We start from the raw sequence: 15,413 nt of genomic DNA on the forward strand, positions 1-15,413 counted from the left end.
GCTTTTAGATGTGCAGCTCCACTAAATTGGAACAGTCTGCAAACATGTTTAAAACTGAGCACTTTGGTTCCCCTGCATCATTTTAAAACTCGGCTGGGTGACATGCTGTTTGATACTGATGGTACCTGTCACTGTAAATAGAGTTTTGTAAACTGTGCCCTGTACATTATGTTGTATGGCATCCTTATTGTTGTTCTGTTGTTTTTATGTTACATGTGTAACTAATGTCCTGCAGGTCACCCTTGAAAAAGAGATATTTTGATCTCAAGGGGCTTTCACCTGGTTAAATAAAGGCAGACAGATTCTTAAAAACGTGTATTAATCTTTAGTCATTTTAAATCGGGCCCACTGACAAGGCTATTGACACTTAACTGCTGAAACCCTTCTTTAACACTAGAACCGCCAGAGATTTTTTTCATACCTGTAACAACAAAGGGTGCTACATACCACACTTTCAGGAATAGTCACGGACTGGGAGACTTTAATATTTTATTGAAAAAAAGTTACATACAATAAAAAACAGCTCTGGGTCAAATTGACCCGATTGGCGGTTCTGTGTTAATGTAGTAATGCATTGTAATTCACCTGTATTTACCTATATATATATATATACCATATAGGAAGATGAATGCTATATCAATAAATATACCTAATTCTTTCATTAGAGTCCCATAAATTCCAGAAAATCATATGTATCCTTAGTAGAAAATTATAGGAATGTATGTTTATATAGTTCGTTTATTTTGAAGGAAATAGAGGCAGAATCAATTTGGTTTACTTCCATTTGGTTTACTTCCATTCTAAGATGGTCAACTTAAAAAGGAAGAATGTGAAATGTGTCCCCCACAAGGCGCAAAATTCAACCTATATCAAACGTTATATTTACAATAATTACTAATTATTATAACATAATAATATTCAACACAAAAAATATGTAATTTTTGGCAGCTCTATATATACTTCATCATCAACACTCATGACTATCCTATGGCATGGCACATATGCGCAATCCTTCTTCCTGCTGTCAATATAGTTTTAGCTGTCATCATATTTTTTATATTTATTACTGAAAGATTTTCATCCAATATTGAGTGAAACAAATGCATTTAGATTTATTGACGCCCCTGCAACATCACTGATTTACCACTGCAAAGTGAATGAAGACCCTCGTAAAAAATGACTGTTTTCCATCATGACTTACACACTGCATATGTATGCATTTTTAATGACCTAACCAGAAATAATAATGTCACTGTAAATCCAGCATCGTCTGTGTGTCATCACACATCCAAGAATTGACTCTTGATATGCACATTCCTGTAATCAAAGGGGGATTTCCAATGTAACCAATGGAATTTCCTTAGCAAAGTTAAATGAAAAAAACAAGCAAAATGATATTCCCAAATCAAAGAACACACATTTTTGATTTAATGTACAGCCCGTATTCAAATTAGTTCATTATGGAGTCTAGGTCACGTACGGCCTTTGCATACCACGGTTTGCTAAAATTGGGATGTAAATGTCATTATTGGAGTGTATTCGAGAACAAATCAGTGTTCCGTTCCCCCGCTGCAGAAATCACGTTTCGCTGCAGCACCCTGGGACGGCCTGATCATGTAAATCGCTGAGTGTTTTTAGTATGTACATATTTTAACATGTTAATCTATCTGACGGACCAAACATAATGCTGACGAGGCCTTCTCCCCTCGGTGCTCTGTAGGCCAAGCCTGGTAGCGTACGCACTTTGCACTGTCAAAGACGAGCATAAATAAATCATTTAATCCATTAATATTCAAGCTAGACCTTGTCTATTCTACACAACGTTGTCTAAACAGTTACAAATCTGTGTTTGCCCCCCCTCCTCCCGCCTGGTTTATATACTACAGCTGCTATAGGTGGCAACACAGTACCAAAACTTAGCAAATGGGTCTATATTCTGCCTCTCTGATGTCAGCGGCCCTCCCGGGGGAGCCAAAGTAGTTTCTGGCAAAACAACACTTGTTTTTTTTGTGTTTTTTTATGTGCCTCAGAAAGCGTTCCATCTGCACGGGTTGTCAGGTAACTGTGCCGACACATCTGCGGCTGGTTTGAGAGCGCTGCAGCTGTGACCTCTGGTTTGATGTGTAAAAAGAAAACATCTAATATGGCGTTGGCCATCTGCAGACGAGTGGAAAAGGAGGAGGGAGTGGAGGATTGGATGACAGAGGGAGAAAGAGAGAGACGAAGGGGGGGGGGGCATTTAGAAATCCTTACCATTTGTTCTCGCTGTCACTAGCTGCAATGGGAGGGAAAACACTGTATTTATTTTGCACTCATGCATTGGCTGCCTTCACTTTATCTTCATTGGAATGGAAGCCTAAACTAGATCAACAAAATCCTGTGGCTGCTTCACTGACATTGAGTGACAGATCTTGTATAAAATGGGAACACTTTATACACACAGCTATTGCATGTAAATTATTTTTAAAGGGGCCCTATTATACTCGTGCACAGGTTTTATAATTGTATTTTGTGTCTCTTCTGTGACATGTCTCCATGCTTTAATGTTCAAAAAGGACTTTATTATTCTCACACTGCCTGTGCTGCAGCACCTCTTTTCACTCTCTGTCTGAAACCAGAGCCCAGTCTGCTCTGATTGGTTAGCTAGTCGGCTCTGTTGTGATTGGTCAACCGCTTAGAGATACACCGCTTAGCCTATCAATGTGTTAGAGTGCTATCCAATAGAAGCAAGATAGTTACGTTCACTGTGTTGCGGTAGAAAACAAAGGACTACAATCTAGGCATTTTCGGCAAGGAAGGAGTGTGGGAACTTTGGGATTTGGGCCTTTGCAGACCGTTTACATGCACCAAAACGTATAATCTTCACTACAGGAAAGGTACAACTCCAAAAAGCATAATAGGTTCACTTTAAAACAATCTAGTGTTTCAGAATTTACTTGCAGGAGTCAGATTCCAATTCATTATAGATTGAGTGTGCGCAGATTGTTTTCCCCTCTCTTGATAACGCAATCAATGAGCCTCTCTAGATTAGGGTGACATTTCAGAACGAATGAGATGTTAAACAAACAGAGAAATGACACGTCGGTGGTTTTTTGAAGGTGATTTTGAAGGTTGAAGTACCCGGTGGAATGTGTCTAAAGCATGTGAACCCGCTGCATTTACATGCGTGTGGAATGTGCACATTAGTTTTGGATTGAGGATGACGCCACGGAGCGGAGATGGCGCCTGAGCTCTGGGTGTATTGGCTCCCTGCTGGGCCTCCTGCGTGTTTGCAGTTAGCCGCTCGGGAGTTGATCTTTAGGGGGCTGACAGGTAGGCTGATGAGGGTCCCTGTGGTACATAGCAATGGGATTAACACAGCAGCAGCAGTGTGTGAGTGTGTGTGTGTGTGTGTGTGTGTGTGTGTGTGTGTGTGTGTGTGTGTGTGTGTGTGTGTGTGTGTGTGTGTGTGTGTGTGTGTGTGTGTGTGTGTGTGTGTGTGTGTGTGTTGTCTTGCATTTTAGGTGGATGGGAGGACTGAGACCAGACACCCTGTGGAGCTGGCGTCAGATTGGTACTGGCACAACACACACACGCACGCACACACACGCACGCACACACTCACAGACAAGGTGAAAGCTGAGTACTAGCCCAGCCCAACAGCAGACATATTTTAGGCTCCACATGTTTCAGCATAAATGAATTACACAAATCCAGATTATGGATAAATACAGCAAAAGCTCATTTGTTCAGAGACCCAGGTCGTCGCACGCATCTCTGCTTGTCTAGCTGACATCTCTCAGTGGATGTCTGCTCACCACCTCAAGCTCAACCTTGACAAGACTGAACTGCTTTTCCTTCCGGAAAAAGATTGTCCCACTCTTGACCTGACAATCAACATCGGCACCTCTGTTGTTTCCCCGACTCAGACTGCAAGGAATCTGAGCGTGATCCTAGATAACAACCTGTCCTTCACTGCAAACATCGCTGCTACAACCCGCTGCTGCAGATACACGCTTTACAACATCAGGAGGATACGTCCCCAGCTGACCCAGAAAGCCACGCAGGTTCTGGTCCAGGCTCTCGTCATCTCACGCCTAGACTACTGCAACTCCCTCCTGGCTGGTCTACCTGCATGTGCCATCCGACCTCTGCAGCTCATCCAGAATGCAGCGGCTCGTCTGGTCTTCATCCTTCCTAAATGTTCCCACACCACGCCGCTCCTCCGCTCCCTCCACTGGCTTCCGGTAACTGCTAGAATCCACTTCAAGACAATGGTACTTGCGTACCATGCTGCGAATGGATCTGGCCCTTCCTACATCCAGGACATGGTTAAACCGTACACCCCAGCACGTGCACTCCGCTCTGCATCAGCCAAACGGCTCGCTGCACCTGCACTGCGAGGGGGACCCAAGTTCCCATCAGCAAAAACACGTGGGTTTGCTATCCTGGCTCCAAAATGGTGGAATGAGCTCCCCATTGAAATCAGGACAGCAGATAGCTTACACACCTTCCGGCGCAGACTGAAAACTCATCTCTTTCGACTCCACCTCGAGCGATAGAATTACTAACAAAGCACTTATATACTAATAAAGGACTTGCTTACCTAAAGCCAGTTGAGTAGCACTTGAAATGTTTTAGCTCTATGAAACCTGATGTACTTGATTGATTCGCTTTGGATGAAAGCGTCAGCTAAATGCAATGTAATTTAATGTTTTATTGTGAAGCTATATTTAAGGAGGTGGGTGGCTGTCACCATAAGCTTCACTTTTTAGATTTTGCTTTTTTTAAATTAATTTAGTTGATTGTATTCCTTTTTTTTCTTTAATTGATTTTTATTATTTATCTGTTCTGATTCCAAATACATATGATCAATAAGTGTAATCACAAATACAGTATCAGTTTAGCTATAGTTTTGCCAAAATATTTTTAAATTTAAAAAACAATATTTGTCTTTATTTTGAGTGGAAATACCTATTTTTGTGTTCACAAAACACAATATGCAAAAGCGCTGACATTAAATAAACAATAAAAAAGGACTGAAAAAAACATTTTAACGGTACGTCCACACGGCAGCGCGTTGAAGGATGGGCCGTAAGGGTGCACAGCCATACTAGTGTACTAGGAATCTATAAGCATAACATACATTTCCATTTTTTATTTTCCTCTTGAACTGAATGACTGGACGTTTTTGAAACCGAGAATGTCTTACTACACGTACGTTTCGGTAATCGTGACATCCACAGTGTGAAAGCTGCCAATGACTCAGCAAGTACTTAAATCATATTCAATCAATCAATCAATCAATCAATGTTTATTTATATAGCCCAATATCACAAATGTTACATTTGTCTCAGTGGTCTTCACAGTGTGTACAGAATATCAGTATGACAATACGACACCCTCTGTCCTTAGACCCTCACATCGTACAAGGAAAAACTTCCAAAGAAAACCCAGTTTAAAGGGAAAAATGGGAGAAACCTCAGGGAGAGCAACAGAGGAGGGATCCCTCTCCCAGGACGGACAGACGTGCAATAGATGCCGTGTGTAAATTGAAAAGATAATACATTTGCAACATAGGTAGTCCAAATGTTTGGAAATGCATGTGTGTATAATAGGAAGATGAATCCACGAGGATATCCATCCAGGACCTATGATCCAGGACCACAGCCACGACTCAAGATCCAGCGCTCGCGATCCAGGACACAGGACCGCAGGATCATCCATGACTCCGGATCCCAGCGTATATAGACACCAAAAGAAAGACATTTGGGGAAGCTGGGTTAATCGGAACATGAGTGTACACGGGTATAGACAGAGAGAAGGAAGAAGTAAGATGTCCCCCGACAAACTAAGCCTATATCAGCAAAACTAGGGGCTGAATCTAATCAGCCCTAACTATAAGCTTTATCAAAAAGGAAGGTCTTAAGCGCACTCTTAAAAACGGATAGGGTGTCTGCCGCCCGAACACAAACTGGAAGCTGATTCCACAAATGTGGAGCTTGATAAGAAAAGGCTCTGGCTCCCATTGTACTTTTAAAGATTCTAGGAACAACCAACAACCCTGCATTCTTGGAACGCAATGCCCTAGTAGGACAGTAGGGTATAATGAGTTCTTTAAGGTAAGATGGCGCCTGCCCATTAAGGGCTTTGTAGGCGAGAAGAAGAATTTTAAATTCTATCCTGTGTTCTATAGGGAGCCAGTGTAAGGCAGCCAGAACAGGAGTAATGTGGTCCCTTTTCCTAACTCTGGTTAGTACACGAGCCGCAGCATTTTGAATCAGCTGAAGCGACTTGATTGACTTCTTAGTACTCCCTGATAATAAAGAGTTACAATAATCCAGCCTAGAAGTAACAAATGCATGGACTAGTTTCTCTGCATCGTTTTGAGGCAAGATATGCCTGATTTTTGCAATGTTACGTAGATGGAAGTAGGCGGTCCTTGAAATTGATTTTATGTGGGCGTTAAAGGATAAATCCTGATCAAATATAACACCAAGATTCCTTACAGTCTCACTGGAGGCCAAATTAATGCCATCCATAGTTAGTATGTCTTTAGATAATTTGTTTCGTAGATTCTTCGGGCCAAGTACAATAACTTCAGTTTTGGTCGTGTTTAACATCAAAAAGTTTAAGGTCATCCACGTTTTTAAGTCCTTAAGGCAGTCTTGAATTTTATTTAGATGATTAATTTCATCAGACTTGATTGATAAATATAGTTGAGTATCATCCGCATAACAATGAAAGTTTACAGAATGATTCCTTATAATATTGCCTAACGGAAGCATATATAATGTGAACAAAATAGGTCCGAGCACTGAGCCCTGTGGCACTCCATGGCTAACTTTGGTTTGCGTGGAAGATTCATCGTTAACACGTACAAACTGAGAGCGTTCAGATAGATAAGACCTAAACCAGCCTAAAGCAGTTCCCTGTATGCCAACTAAGTGCTCTAGTCTTTGCAATAGGATATCATGGTCGATAGTATCAAATGCAGCACTAAGATCGAGCAAAACAAGAATAGAGACAAGTCCCTTGTCTGAGGCTATTAGAATATCATTTGTGACTTTAACCAGAGCTGTCTCTGTGCTATGATGTGTTCTAAAGCCAGACTGAAAATCTTCAAATAAATCATTGTTTTTTAAGTAATCACACAACTGTTTTGCGACCGCTTTCTCAAGAATTTTTGAGAGGAACGGAAGATTAGAAATAGGTCTATAGTTGGCTAAAACCTCTGGATCGAGGTTGTGCTTTTTAAGAAGCGGTTTTATCACTGCTACTTTGAATGATTGTGGAACATAGCCTGATAATAAAGACATATTCATAATATTTAATAAAGAAGTGCTAATTAATGGAAAAACTTCCTTCAACAGCTTAGTTGGAATTGGGTCTAACATGCACGTTGATGGTTTAGAAGAGAGAATCATTGAATGTAATTGTTCAAGGTTAATGGCTGAAAAGCATTCTAGTTTACTATCTAGTGTAATATTAGAACTTATGATTACGGGAGCTGTTGATAACACTATACTGGTCGAAGGCAAGAGGTCATTAATTTTGTTTCTAAGAGTAACAATTTTATCGTTAAAAAAGCACATAAAATCATTACTACTGAGTGCTAAGGGAATAGAAGGCTCAATGGAGCTGTGGCTCTCTGTCAGCCTGGCTACAGTGCTGAAAAGAAATCTTGCATTATTCATATTCTCATCTATTAATGAAGAGTAGTAGGCTGCTCTCGCTTTACGCAGTGCTTTCTTATATTCATTGAGAGTAATATGCCAAATTAAACGAGATTCTTCAAGTTTAGTGGAACGCCATATCCTTTCAAGTTGTCTAGACTTTTGCTTTATTTTGCGGGTTTCGGCATTATGCCATGGAGCTAATCTATGTTGTTTTATTTTCTTCTTTTTCAAAGGAGCAACAGAGTCTAATTTTATTCGCAGCGCATCTATAGCACTATCAACAACATGATCAATTTGGGGTGGTGTACATTTTGTATAAGTTGCCTCCCCTACATGCAGACATGCTATCGAGTTAAGTATTGGTTGAATCTCTTCCTTAAATGTGGCTATAGCACTAACAGATAGGTTTCTGCTGCAAGAGCTTTTGACTAATGCTTTGTAGTCTAGTAACAGTACTTCAAAAGTTACTAAGAAATGGTCGGATAAAGCAGGATTATGCGGTTCGACTAATAGTTGCTCAATTTCAATACCATAAGTCAGAACAAGGTCGAGAGTGTGATTATAACAGTGGGTTGGTTTATTTACACTCTGACAGAAACCAACAGAATCTAATATAGAGTTAAATGCAACAGTAAGGTTATTTTTATCATCGTCAACATGAATATTAAAGTCACCTACGATAATTATTTTGTCTGTTTTAAGAACCAAAGTTGATAAAAACTCAGAGAATTCTGATAAGAATTCTGAATAAGGACCTGGTGCACGATACACTGTAACAAATAAGATTGGCTGCAAAGTTTTCCAGGTCGGATGCGTAAGACTAAAAACGAGGCTTTCAAAAGAGGTATAATTACATTTTGGTTTAGTATTGATAAGTAAACTTGAGTCAAAGATTGCTGCAACTCCACCTCCTCGGCCCGTGCCTCGAGCAATATGAGTGTTGACATGGCTGGGTGGAGTGGCCTCATTTATGCTGACATATTCTTCATGTCTCAACCAAGTTTCAGTGAGACAGCATATATCAATATTATAATCTGATATTAAATCATTTACCAATATTGCTTTAGATGCTAGAGATCTTATGTTTAAGAGACCACATTTAATCTTCCTGTTTTGTTGCACTGTAGTAGTTGTTACATTTACTTTTATTAGGTTATTATGTATGACACCTCTATTAGGTTTTACCTTAAATTGTCCTTGGGCAGACACACACACCGCTAATATTGGGTATTTTATTGGGTTCGGGATTCCTATGGGTGACTGCCTAGGAGAGAGCGCAGAGAAGCGTGTAAGACTGCGACTCTGCCTCCTGGTCTCAACTCCAGTTTGTCATGGATTACGTCCACAAAGCCCTGAAATGTTTGCCGAAATGAGATCTGCACCTTTCAAAGTAGGGTGAATGCCGTCTCTCTTAATCAGACCAGGTTTTCCCCAGAAGGCTGTCCAATTATTTACGAAGCCCACATTGTTTGCTGGGCACCACCAAGACAACCAGCGCTGAAATGATGACATGCGGCTATACATGTCATCATTGATCAGATTGGGGAGGGGACCAGAGAAGATTACGGTGTCCGACATTGTTTTAGCATAACTACACACCGACTCCACATTAAGTTTTGTGCATTCTGATTGGCGTAAACGAACATCATTACCACCGACGTGAATAACAATCCTACTGTATTTACGTTTATCTTTAGCCAGCAGTTTAAGATGCGCCTCAACGTCGCCCGCTCTGGCCCCCGGAATGCATGTGACTGTGGAGGCTTCGGTCTCTAAATTCACGTGTCTCATAATAGAGCTACCAATAACCAGAGTTGGCTTCTCAGCGGGTGTCTCGCTGAGTGGGGAATATCTGTTAGATACGTGAACGGGTTGGTGGGGACCTGCGGGTTTCGCGTTATGCCCCTTCTGAACAGTCACCCAGCCTCCCTGCTGCTCGGGAGTTGCCGGGGGACGGCTAAGAGGAGCTACATTTTGCCGGTCCGCACATGCTAACATGGGCTTTACTTTAGCTGAGTTACTTTCTAAGATGCGGAGCCGGGCTTCTATGGCTATGATTCCCGCCTCCAACCTAACAACTATACTACATTTAACACATGTATCCTTACCAGTAAGGGAGGCCGGGAAGTAACCAAACATGAGACAGGAAGAGCAGGAAATAGCACCAGAAGGTGGGGAAAGAGCCATGGCTAGCTATCAAGCTAAAGTAGCTACCGTTAGCAAACCCGAAAAGAGTGTAGGCAACTGTGGAGTTACAGTCGCTAAGTAAGAGAAGGAGAGTTGTGAGTGCTTAAGCTGTAGTAACGTGTGATTACAACGTCAGGCAGTTGCCGTGATCAAGAGTTTTAAAACGATCGATTAAGTTTAAGTTAATAAGCTATCAGCAACAGAACAGGCACACGGGATACCCGGAGATGACAACAACAACCGGAAGTTACAACGTGCAACGTGCTCACCGCAATAGGTTCCTCCTTCCGCTCAGTCTCAATCAAAATTAGCATTATTTCCTCTCCTCTACATGTTGAACGTTATAAATATATAGATGTGGACAATGGTACATGAATACGCTATGTGGAAGTATTACGAAGTCAGAGCTGTAACAAACATGGCATCATAGTTTCTGAATTCATCCAAACTGTAACAAAGAATTTAAAAGTGAGTTTATTTAAGCTTTAGATTGTATTACTAGTCTGAGGCTTAATATTTAGCTTCTCCCCACCTTAAGCAGTAGACATGATACAATTTTAAACTCGGTGAAATAGATGATATTTATTTTACATAATGTCCATTGGGAGTCGTAGTCAATATCCATTTTTATCGACAACAGTCCTGTACCTTTTGTCTATATGAACAGCAAATGTTCTAACACCGTTGTTCATTGTTTGTAACGATGATTGAACAGGAACTATTTTATTGCATTCAACTAATGGAAACACTTGAAGCTCAGATTTCTGATAAATTTTTAAAACATTCTAACGTACATTGAGTATCACTCTCTCTCTAAGTATTAATACACAAATACACAGACCAAGGCTTGCAATTCCTCGTAAACTTAAGAAGTAAACATGCCTAATAGTTTTCTGAACATGACGTATACACATTTTTTACAGAAGTGAAACTGTTGAACTCCACTGTTTGGAAACGCTGTCTCTCTGCTGTGTATTTTCCCGGCTCAGCGTCTGTTATGACAGTTTGTGTGGGTTTAGACATTGGGAAATGAAACTGTGACTTGACATTAAATATTCAGCACAAAAAAAGAAGGTAATAAGATCTGAACGTAAGATAGCAAATCCACAGAACATTTTAGTCATGATGACTCTCCATGTGTCAGCAGAGGAGGAGGTGTTGACGATAGCAGTTGAATGTGAGGAAATGTTATTTTGATTACCAGTTATTTATGAGTACCCGTATTCATCGATTCTATTCCTTTCTGACCTCTCTCATCAAGCGGCCATTTTATCAATAGCATTGATGCAACGTGGTCTGACGCTAAATGAGCTGACACCAGTGATCATAATAGGCTCACTTTGATCACAGGTTTCGTTACCTTTTATTTATGAGCTGAACCGTGAGAACTTGTACACAAAGTCACCACATGTGATTCACCATCTGCAGGAGGGAGCCATTTGCGTAGTTTGGAAAGTATACCTAATAAAATGGGATTATTGCGGCGTATCATGAAGTCAGGGCTTGGCACTCGCCCAGTGGTCATGTACCGTATAGAGTTCTCCGTCTTGGACTAGGATTAAAGGTAGCCTATTAATAGAGAAAGTCTCCGGCCAGTTTCACAGCTTCCCGGAGCGAGGGCAGGGCACTGAAGTCTCCACTCTGAGGAAAAGGAAGATAATTAACAAAACTGTCTGAACTCCAGTTTCCCTTCAGCCAGACCACACCACATGCTGCTTCTTTTCCAAGTTTAATAGAGAACGACCGCGGAACATCTATCTGAATTTGCGAGGTCAAGCTGTGAAATGTACTGAGAGAGAGGTGAAATGTACATCCTTTACAGCATGGCATTGCATTGGTGAAAAATGTTCACAAGGCAGAAGTTCCTTTGTCTTGTTTCAAGCACACTCCCAATAGCAGTAACCTTACATTCTTACAATACTTCAAAACTTTTCCTCTATACTTTTAATTATTCTCAGGGTCAGAACTGGCTCAATCAGATCCTGGCAAACAACGAACACAAGACGGAGTGGTACCATGGGAACAGATGCCGATAGAACCAGAGTTGTTCTGAGCTAATGTACTCTCTGAAGGAACTGACTAACAGGGGTTAGGTTTGGAAAACACACATGAAAGTCATTCTGGTCCAGGTGCTGAGTCCAAAAAAAGGTTAAGGCTGCGCCAAGAATAAAACAGAGCAAATCTTCGCCTTGCAATTTTTAAATACTCGATTGCTTTTGTACATTTTCTATTTGCCCTAAACAGCCAATTTTGTATCGGTCCAGTTTGCACTTTTGGATTTCTTGTCACCGTAATTTGTAATTTAGGGGAAATGTTCAGTTCTGGCATCCATGTCTTTTTCTCAATTTGGGCCTTCCAGGAAAACCTTGGGTATTTGTCTCCATTTAAAATCACACTTACTTGTTAATTAACTTTGCATTAAGGAAAAACACACCTTAAGGGTCCTTTTTATATTAAACATACATTTAGCAGAAAACGATTTTTTGCTATGTAAAAATGATAGCTGAGTTATGTCTACCTGAGCAGAGAATACGATCTGACTCTTTTGGACGAGTATCTAGGACAAAATACTACGCAGACCTCATTCATGCTATTACACTTTACATTTTGAGACTTTTAAATACGTATTTGTATGTATGTGATTAGTGAGTTCTGTTTTTTTGTACTTTTATAATCACAGAAACATTTATTAATTGTTGTACAGCTCTTTAGGGGTACTTAAAAAGTGTTTTTGGGCCTTAATGCGTGCAATACCAAGTGTGGCCACTACTGCAAAGTCAGCTCACTTGTTAAGAGTTTCCTCAATGTTGCTAGGCTAGTGGGTTTCCTAAAGTCTGTTTAGGGTGTGTTTTTTTTAAAGTAAATCAGCCCAGACAAACGTTTAGGAAGCTTAATTTTTGACGGCTTGTGAGGTTATGCTGCAAAGATCACAGATCAAATTAAGCCAAAAGCATCCCCTGATGGTTTTATTGCAAAAGTAAACTGTTGTCTAGCAGCCAAGAATTTGCACTGTCATACAAATTAGGAAAAATGCTAACTTCCAGAGAAAATCATTCCGGCCACTTCAAATTTGACAGGAGAGTGTGAAGAGGGTTCATGTTGAGTGTTACACTTGAAAACATACTTTGACAAGCTATTATAATGCAGGATGTACACTATGCTTATGGAGGTACTTCACATTCCAATTTTACACAGATGGGAGACTTCTCTAGCAGCACTATCTTGATTATTTTTACTTTAATGGTATATATTTCAAAAACTGGTTTTGTAAAACTGTGATCATCTCATAATCAGGTTTGTTTTATACTCAGATGATGGCGGTAAATCATTCCAAACATTACATAACTGGATTGTTGATTATGCTACGAGTAAGGTATTCAACTAACTTTCTACCTTCCCTGTAGGTCCTGTGTTTTCTCTCGTCTGCCATGTAACTGAGTCATAGTGAGTCCTGTCTTGCTCCAGCCAGAGGATCTCCTTGATGGATAAGGGAACATGCTGCCCGCTGCAGCAGGAAGGTGAGAGAGCTCACCTCTGAGAGGGGATGATAACTCATGGGATTACTGTAGAATGAAGGGAGAGGTGGACATGAAAGAACCGTGACGCTTGGGAAGAAACGCTCTTCGCAGGGGATGGTTTCAATCCATGGACATCGGGGTTATAGATGGGACTGCAAGTGTAATCCCCTTAAAAGGAGGCCAGCACATTATTGCTACTGAGGCAATAACAACAATCTTTTTCCAGTCAAAGGTGGTCCTGGTCAAAGAAATAGTACAACATAAACTATGCTGTATATTGGCTTTGTTGCATTGAATTCATGTGACACCGTTATGGGAAAGCACTTTTTAATCACATTATCAAATTAACTAAAAGACAGAATGTAAACTTCCTTAATAAACACATTCAGCAGGTTCTACTGATTTGCAATATAGGTTTGACACCTTGATGATGCACCAAACACCTTGTTGGTTGCATTATGTCCCTGCTTTCTATGATTAATGCTATGTTTTGTATTCATAGTGATAACAGTCAGATGTAGAGGTGAAACTGCAGTAAAATGTTGACAGCTACAATCCATCAAAGCAGGCCTAGAAAATGTTTAGGCTATCTAATACAGCAGTTACAATTATGTATTGTCATCTGTTCAAGATCAAAAAGCAGCGGCTTCTTTAAAGTTCCTTTGCACTGACATCTTCTTAAGATACTCTACTGCTTCAAATGTTAGACACAAATATGAAGTATTGGCCTACTGCAGGGGTGCCCAACCTTTTTTTAACCGAGAGCTACTTTTAAAGTTGCCAGTCTGCCGAGATCTACCAGTCCAAATAGAGAGAAGCGTAGCCATTACTGACAGCCTACTACCAGGTAAATACACACTTCTACTTGTATAAAACTGACCTTTGTACGATGAATACTTCATAAAATACTGCAGATCCTTTATCTTACCTCTTTCTAATCTATTCTACACACATACAAGTATTTAACTGAAGTTACACAACAGTGTTGTTGATACAGAGTTGGAGTTTATTCACACGTCACACTAATGTTTAAGAAACATTGAACAGTGCTGCCACATATGACACAGGAAAAGACTCTGAACCCTTTCTTTGCCATTATTTAAAAATAGTGTTGCTACAAAAGTATAAATTAGGCTTACTAATAAGACAACTCAGATCTGAAGCTACACAGGAATCTGATGCAACAGTGCAATAAAGAAGACAAAATTAATAGAATCAAACCCTTTTTTTTGTTGCATTTTAGTAGATTATAAAAATAAATGCCTTTTAAAATAGGATGCAAGCAACACTAGTTTCTTAACCTGAATAGACTATAATCAATTTAAGTTTGCATTCTTATACCATTTTGTACAATAATTAGAATGAATAAGTTCAAACAAACTCAAACTTACAGCTGATTAATAACGGTATCTAACTTGAGTTTTTATCATATCAAAAACCTGTTGAAATGCTACTGTTATTTTTATTACGCATCGGCAGCCTCCAGGAATGCTTCTTTCACAACTTTGCCGTCTTTGAAAGACATGTGTTTCGCAATAACGTGACTGACATGATAAGATGCTCTGGTAGAGCCTTGCTCTTGTTGTTGGGCCTGGTGAAAATGGACTGCTGTGCATTTAGCTGTCCTTTCAGGCCCCTCCCCTTTTGGGAGCATAGGGCAGAATCAGGAGGGAATTCCGTCTCGTAGCGTTTGTGCACTGTTTTGAAATGCCGCTCCTAAATTACCCTTCTTCGATAAAGCCGCGCTCGCATTGCAGATGAGACAGATGGACTTTGAATTGGAATAGATCTATACAAACATAAACATCCTCCCACTCGGAGTGAAAATTATATATGTTTTGCTTCTGCCATAATTGCGGTCTTGTGTGTGTGCGGACTGTCACTCCTGTTGACACGGACAACGTTAACGAACTCGTGCCCACTGCGGACCAGCCACGCCCCGACACACGCCGGCCAATCACAAAGCTTTGATGCGTTCAAGTGCATTATTCTGGCACAGGAAGATTATGTTATAGGACATTAACGATAAAACAGAATATTGTTGTTCTAT

Source organism: Pseudochaenichthys georgianus, chromosome 24 (genome assembly GCF_902827115.2).
Source record: "Pseudochaenichthys georgianus chromosome 24, fPseGeo1.2, whole genome shotgun sequence".
In the NCBI taxonomy this organism is placed as follows: Eukaryota; Metazoa; Chordata; class Actinopteri; order Perciformes; family Channichthyidae; genus Pseudochaenichthys; species Pseudochaenichthys georgianus.